This window comes from Carlito syrichta, unplaced genomic scaffold, assembly GCF_000164805.1.
Source record: "Carlito syrichta isolate Samal-C Ts95f unplaced genomic scaffold, Tarsius_syrichta-2.0.1 Scaffold308842, whole genome shotgun sequence".
Classification (NCBI taxonomy): Eukaryota; Metazoa; Chordata; class Mammalia; order Primates; family Tarsiidae; genus Carlito; species Carlito syrichta.
Window position 1 is genome coordinate 287,471 of NW_007252938.1, and position 7,053 is coordinate 294,523.

Consider the following 7,053-nt stretch of genomic DNA (forward strand, 5'->3'; position numbering starts at 1 on the left):
TGAAGTCTCGCCAAGTTGTCCAGGCGGGTCTCGAACCCGCGGGCTCAGGCAATCCACTCACCTCAGCCTCCCAAAGGCGCGGGATTACAGGCTGAGTCAAGTTCTTACTTGATGACAGTGTCTGCCTGTCCCCACGGGCTGGAGGCCAGTGAGTTTGCCAGCCCTTAGCCTGCCCAACGGGCTGTCTGCTGGGATCCCGGTCTGCCATGCCCTCCAACAGGGTCCCCCTGGTGGAGCAGCCCAGGGAATTGAGTGGTGGGGTCAAATGGGTTGTAGGAGTGGGAGGGCTCCTCTCCTTAGAGATTCTAAGGCTAAGAGGGGCCGCACCTGGGGTCCTTGTGCCTGCCGGGCTGAGCAGAACACTCGCCGCTCATAAACAAGTCTGTTTTCTGGGGTGACAGCCAGATGCTTGACTGGTGAACATCAGGCAGGCCCCCAGATGCTGGCGTTCCAGCCTAGCACTTACAGATGTGAGCAGAGACGCAAACCTCCTGCAAGCTAATCTGGCCTCTTAGTGGGTGTTTGCACAGCCAGCCTGGCAGAGGTTTCCTGAGGCCTTCAACCCAGAGAAGCAGACCCAGGAAAGAAGGAAGGTGCTTTGGAAGTGCTGGGGACTCACAGAACACTTCGTCAACCCTGCTAAATTTCCCGGGCACCTGAAGTTTGTTCCCAGGAGTGTGTACTCAAAAGAATAAATAGTGGGCTCCAGGGTGCTACCAAATGCAGGGAGATGCAGTCACTTGTTCACAACTGGAAATGGTTACTTAACTCATAATAGACACTGAGCAAAATCCTCTTCTTTTTTTAGCCAGGACTAAAGCACCTGCTTCACAATTTCTGGCAGTTTAGGTATAACTGGGCATTAAACTGGCATATCTCATTGAGGCCAGAGAAGCAAAGCAAGCTGCCAACCAGAGGCAGGATCACAGGCTCTGACTTTTCTCCTTCCAAAGATAAAACAGAAACCGCTTTGCTCTTTCTCTCCCAGGCAATGCTACCACCTGACAGTGTTCCTCGTCCTGGATAGGTTTCTCGCTAACAACAAGGATTTCGAGGGAAAACATACAGCAAAAGTAACAAGAGTAAGGAGCTCCATCACCTTTTCTTGCCCCTACTTAGGCAGGGAGGTCAATTACTTAATAGGAGCATTTAAGAAAATAGGCCAGGCACAGTGGCACACACCTGTAATCCCAGCACTTTGGGAGGCCAAGGTGGGAGGATTGCTTGAGCCCAGGAGTTCAAGACCAGCCTGGGCAACATAGCAAGACCTTGTCCCTACAAGAAATCAAAAAATTAGTCAGGTGTGGTGGCATGTGCCTGTAGTCCCAGCTACCTGGAGGCTAAGGTGGAAGAATCACCTGAACCCTGGCAGGCCGAGGCTGTGGTGAGCTGTGATCATGCCACTGCACTCCAAGCTGGGCAACAGGGTGGGAACCCCAACTCAAATTTTAAAAAAAAGAAAAAAAGCTAGCATTTAAATAGGGCTTGCTAACTGTCGTTCCTGCCCCTAAGTACTTCGTGTATATTTCATGTAATCCTCATGACAACCCTAACAGGCAGGTTCTCTGATTACCCTCATTTTACAAATGAGACACTGAGGCACAGAGATGTTAAGGAATTTCTCCACAGTCATACAGCTGCCAAGTGATAGAGTCAGGATTCAAACATGACTCTACCTGGCTCCTTGGGTCCATATCCTGCATCTTTTGATGGTGTCATAACTGTGAGCCTCAGTTGTCCTGCTTCGGCTGTGCACCAGTGGTAACCGATCTTAGGTTACTGAATCTCCCCAAGTTCCCATTTCCTCACCTGTCAAACAGGGACTAAAAGAGCTCAGGGTCATTGCCAGGAGCACATATAACATGTAACATACGTGCACATGGGGCCAGTTTCTGGCACGTGACTGGTGCTTCATAAATGTTAGTGCAGATGGTCTCACATGGTTTGATTTAATGATTTTTCAACTTTACAATTTTTTTGAGTTGGGGTCTCACTTTGTCCCCCAGGCTGGAGTGTAGAGGCATAATCACGGCTCACTGCAGCCTCTACCTCCTGGGCTCAGGAGATCCTTCTACCTCAGCCTCCCAAGTAGCTGAGACTACAGGCAAGTGCCATCGTCCCCGGGTAATTTTTTTTTTATTTTTTGTGGAGATGAGGTCTCACTTTGTTTCCCAGGCTGGTCTCGAATTCCTGGGCTCAAGCAATTCTCCCACCTCAGCCTCCCAAAGTGCTGGGATTACAGGCATAAGCCACTGTGCCCAGCTAAAATGGGTTTGTTGGGAGGTAATCCCATCATGAATCAGAGAACATCTGAGTTTAAATGGTTTGGTTTACAATTTTGACTTTACCGTGAATTTATCAGGATATAAACTCAATGCATTTTGATATTTTCAACTTACAATGGGGTTTATCTGAACCCACAAGTCAAGGAGCTAGACCCATAAGTCTGCAGTTACTGCTATTGTAAATATAGCTGTCATCTTTGTGCTCTTACATCTCACTGAATCCTCATGAAAACCTGTGAGGTAGGTGGAGCAGCTGTCACTAACCCTGTTTAAGAGCTGGTGGCATCAGGTGGTAAAGCCTGGATGAGAATCCACATCTCTTAACTGTGTACTTCATACTCTGGCAAATCTGGGCTTGCTGTGCTGGACTGCAGGCCACACGTGACCATTTCTAGACCCAAGTTGCTATCAAGACAGACTGAGGCAAGGAAATCAACTCTTGTCACCTTTCCATCCCCTCCTGCTCCTGGGACAGGCTGGGTACTGGGATCAGAGTCAGGTCCCTCCCAAACTCTGCTGGGAATTGCTGAAAGACAGTTAATGCCTCTTGGGACAAGAACGAGTCAGAAGCACATGTGTGCCCTTAAAATTTTCTTTACTGTCTAGGTCAAAAAAGTGTTTTCTCACTATCACCAAATACAGATGTGGAGTGCATAGACACTTCTGCCCCATCCCCCCTTTTGCTTGGAGAACATTCCCAACACCCCGCTTTACAGAAGGCATTTTGATACCGACAGCTGCAAGCAGGTGAGACACCAGCCAAGGGACATCTGGGTATCTAGCTACACGCTGCCGTGTTTCCACGTCTTTCCTACTGCTGTCATTTGGGTGAATTTCACATTTTCCTTTCCAACTTACTTGGGGAAACTCTCTGGGGAAATGCAGCTTTTGTTCTATTTCTTCATGTAATTCCCAGGATTGGGAATGAAAATTATTTCCTTTCACAAACGCTGGCTAAGTGCCTTTCACATCCCGGTTGTGTTATGGGATGATTAATAAACTGCGGGGTCTGGGTCTCTTTCCTCCTCTTGCTCCTCCCCCTCTCCCTCTCAACACCATTTAAAACAAGGCAAACCTCCAAGGTCAGGGTGTCCTCTGAAGTCGTGGCTCTTGTTCAGAGGCAAAGGTTCAGGGGAATCCTAATGGTGAGAGCATGAAGCCAGTCATTCAATTAAACAAAACAGAAACAGACCCCAAGGCCAAACTTATCATCTCTGTGAACAAATAAGACCCAAAGTCTCAAAGTTTAGGGTTGGCTTTGAACTGAGAACGTAAAAGCACATTTTCCAAACTTGTCAGGATTGTGTTTCATTTCTAGACTTTTATTCTCAAAGGGACCATGAAGAAGAGACATAGCTTAAGAAGTTTTGAGCTGAGAAGTGAAAAGTTGTTACTTTTCTTTGCTGCCACAGAACTAAGTAAGAGAGAAATGAAACCCAGGGGTTCGTTTTCCCCATTAGAGCAAAATACAGAAAGCAGACGGCGCCGTGTCATTTGGAAAGTGATGTGTCTTTGTCTGAACTGAAGACTGTGGTCGGTCAGCTCCCTCTGTGGAGTCCCCTCTGGCCCCTGCACTCCCTGCAGGCATGGATTCTTTGGAAGCTGAAAGAACATGAAGGGGTAGCAAGTTATGAAGGCTCAGACTTGTTTGTTGGGTCAGGGGATTCTATCCGAGCCAGGCCCCAGGGAAACCGTTTGGACACTATAGGCCTCCCTTCCTACCTTAGTTTGATCCCGGGTAGTAGAAGGTCGTCATAGGCAATGTCAAATGGCCCATACGGAGCATTCACTGCCTTGTGGCTATATGATTTCTTTAATTCTGCCCCGTGCCGTCTTGTTAGTCACATCCCAAATCCTTACTTCTGCAAAACTCACCTAACAACTCCAAGTCTCCCTTCCTTCTGGCCTTGTGACTGTCTGAGTTCTGAGCAGCAACGTCATGGAGGCTGAGGGTCAGACCCAGAGCTGCCACAGCTCACCATGCAACTGTGATGAGTTATTTAAACTCTCTGGGCCTCATTTTTCCTCATCTGAAGAGTGGGGAAATAATAATTATACCTACCTCTCGGGGTTGTTATGATCATTAAATTAGATTATTTATATCAAGTGATTAACACAATGCCTCACATAGAGTACAAACTCAAAGATGCCAGTTAGTACTTCTGAGTATGGGAGTAGGAGGTGGGGAGCCAGGGAGAAGGCACCAGAAAAGGCCTGCCTCCCTCTGGGACAGTGAGCCAAGGCAGGAGGCGGTGAACTGAGCCAGAGAAGGAATGGACTAGAGGCTGGGTAGAGGACACCATCTCCATCTCCTCCTGATCTCCCTGCAGTTTCATTTGGAAAGATCAGCGTCTGAGATTCAAAAGTCATATGTCATTCCCATTTCCTTTCTAAAAATCCCAATCACTGTTCCAGAGATAAGTTCAGAGAGGCTTTTGTGTTCAATTTGAAGCTCGTATATGTCTAGTGTTCTAGAAAGCAGGAAATCAGGAGGGGCTCCAGTCTTCTGCCTTCTCTTCCCAAATTAATGGTTTCTTTCACCAACAGGGACTCTTAGCACCTCAGGACGTTCTCCTGAAACTGGATCAGTGATCAGTTTTGTTTTAAGATCCTGGGAGCAATGGGGAGTTTCAGCACAAACGATTGGACCAAGACAAATGATTAGACCAAGACAAACTCTACTAGTCATTGGGGAACATAAGTGATGAGCTGCATGTGGAAAATATTGGGCTACCGGACTTGTCCCTAGTCTCACCTCAGTCTCAGGCTCAGGATAAGGTGAAAGTTGGGGATAAGACCCTGGAGCAAAGAAAGAGGGGCTTCCTGGGACACCTAGAACCATGTCACTGAGTTCTGGTGATGATTCATATGGAGTATTTAACTCACGCATAGATTGGGGCTAATCTGACAAGGAATCAAGGTTCATAAAACTCTCAACTGTGGCATTTTTATAGAGTATGGCCAAACCAGATGTAGCTAAGTACAGATGTCATTAACTACAAGTTCATTTGATTGCCATGGCATGTTTCTTTCTCTCACTTTCTCTCTCTCACACCACATACACACACACACACAGGCACTTGCACACACAAACAACTAACTTATATTCAACAGTGTTTTATGCTCTTTGAAAACTGATAAATTATACTTATATGGATATAGGGTGTTTTGTTTCTGCTAATTCTCTACTCATTTTATTATTCCTAGTACTCTTTCTCTTTCATTTCAAATTATGGAGTGTATTGTAGTATTGTATTTCTTTGGCATGTAAGCACTGTTATAATTTTAAAAGGAATTAAACTTTTCAAAAATGGAAACCTGCAGTTTAAATGATAAAAATATGGTATTTTAGAGGTTTGGGTTCAGTTTTGTTTTGCTATCATAGCAAATAAAGGAAAAAGAGGTTGACTGTGGATAGAAGTGCCACTTTTTTCTGTTGAGAAGACTTGGCCATCTGCCTTTGGATCCATCAGAGCACTACAAAGGGTGGCTGAACTCTCCCCAACCTACATTCCTCTGTGCCTCAGTTTCTCCTTGTAAAAGGATACTAAACAACATATCTACTCCCACTCAACTCAGAAATGTCATAAAAATCCATGAGAGAAAAATCTCCACAAAATAGTATTCATTTTGTATCTTTGTAATTGTACCAAAAGTAGGGGCTACCCTAATAAAAATGAAAACTGAGCTAGACAGGGCTGGAATTGCTAAAATGAGAGGGAATATAGTCAAAGAAATTATTCCCTTTACCCACCAGCTGTCAGGATCTGTTCATGATCTGCTCTTGCTTCCAGAGAGCACCATGATTTCTTTGTAACCAAGATGAAGAATCTGGCTTAACTTCTCACAAGACACGTTGGAATTCAACTCAACACTGGGAAATCACATTTCACAGATCTCTTAGGCTCCTCTTCATTCAACACTTTTTTCCCTCTTCTAATTTCTCTTCTCAGAACTTTTTAGACATGGCTTTTCATCATTACTTCATCTTCCTCACCTCCACAGTCCATCCCTCTCTCTTCTCACCTGACCATTTTTCATTTTATCACTTGAATCTTTACTGGACCTTCCACCTCCTCCATTTCGACTCCTGTTTCCCTTAAACTCGTTTTCCTCTTTCTCTTTTCTCTCCCTAAAGAAAAAAAAAATCCCTAATCAACAACAAGAAAAGACAGCCAGCCTGGATCGTGTTGGGAAAATAAACTGACACAGCACATCGAAAGCCCCACGGGCCAGACCTAACTCCATCTATTTGAGTTAATGCTGCCTGACAATTCAAACAATGCCTGCTCAGCACAGATTTCAGGACTCAGAATTTTCACACATCTATGTTTGATATCCTACCCCAGTCCAATTCCTTGATCCAGATGGTGCAAGAATTTTCTTGTTTACTTGAGATGAATTCTCATCCATCATCTTTTGCTCCCACAAGACAATTGTTCACAATCCCCAAGGACTGCCAATTAGATCCATCATTTTGTTACAGTTAATACTCATCATTGTCCACAGTAGAAAATATAGCATTCTGGTTAATTACATTTTCTGATGGAAAATTACAAGGTATGTCTTCCACGGATTACTGACATCTAGGAACCTGGGTTCACCTAAACCTCAAAGCTACATTGAACAAGTTTAGTTTTTCTTGGAAAACGTAGACAGAACTTCAGGACTCACAGAACATCAGCGCCATCACAGATATGTCGTAGATGTGGGGAGGATGAGATCACTAGGATTGGATACAGTGGAAAAGTGGTTTAGGCAATGTAAA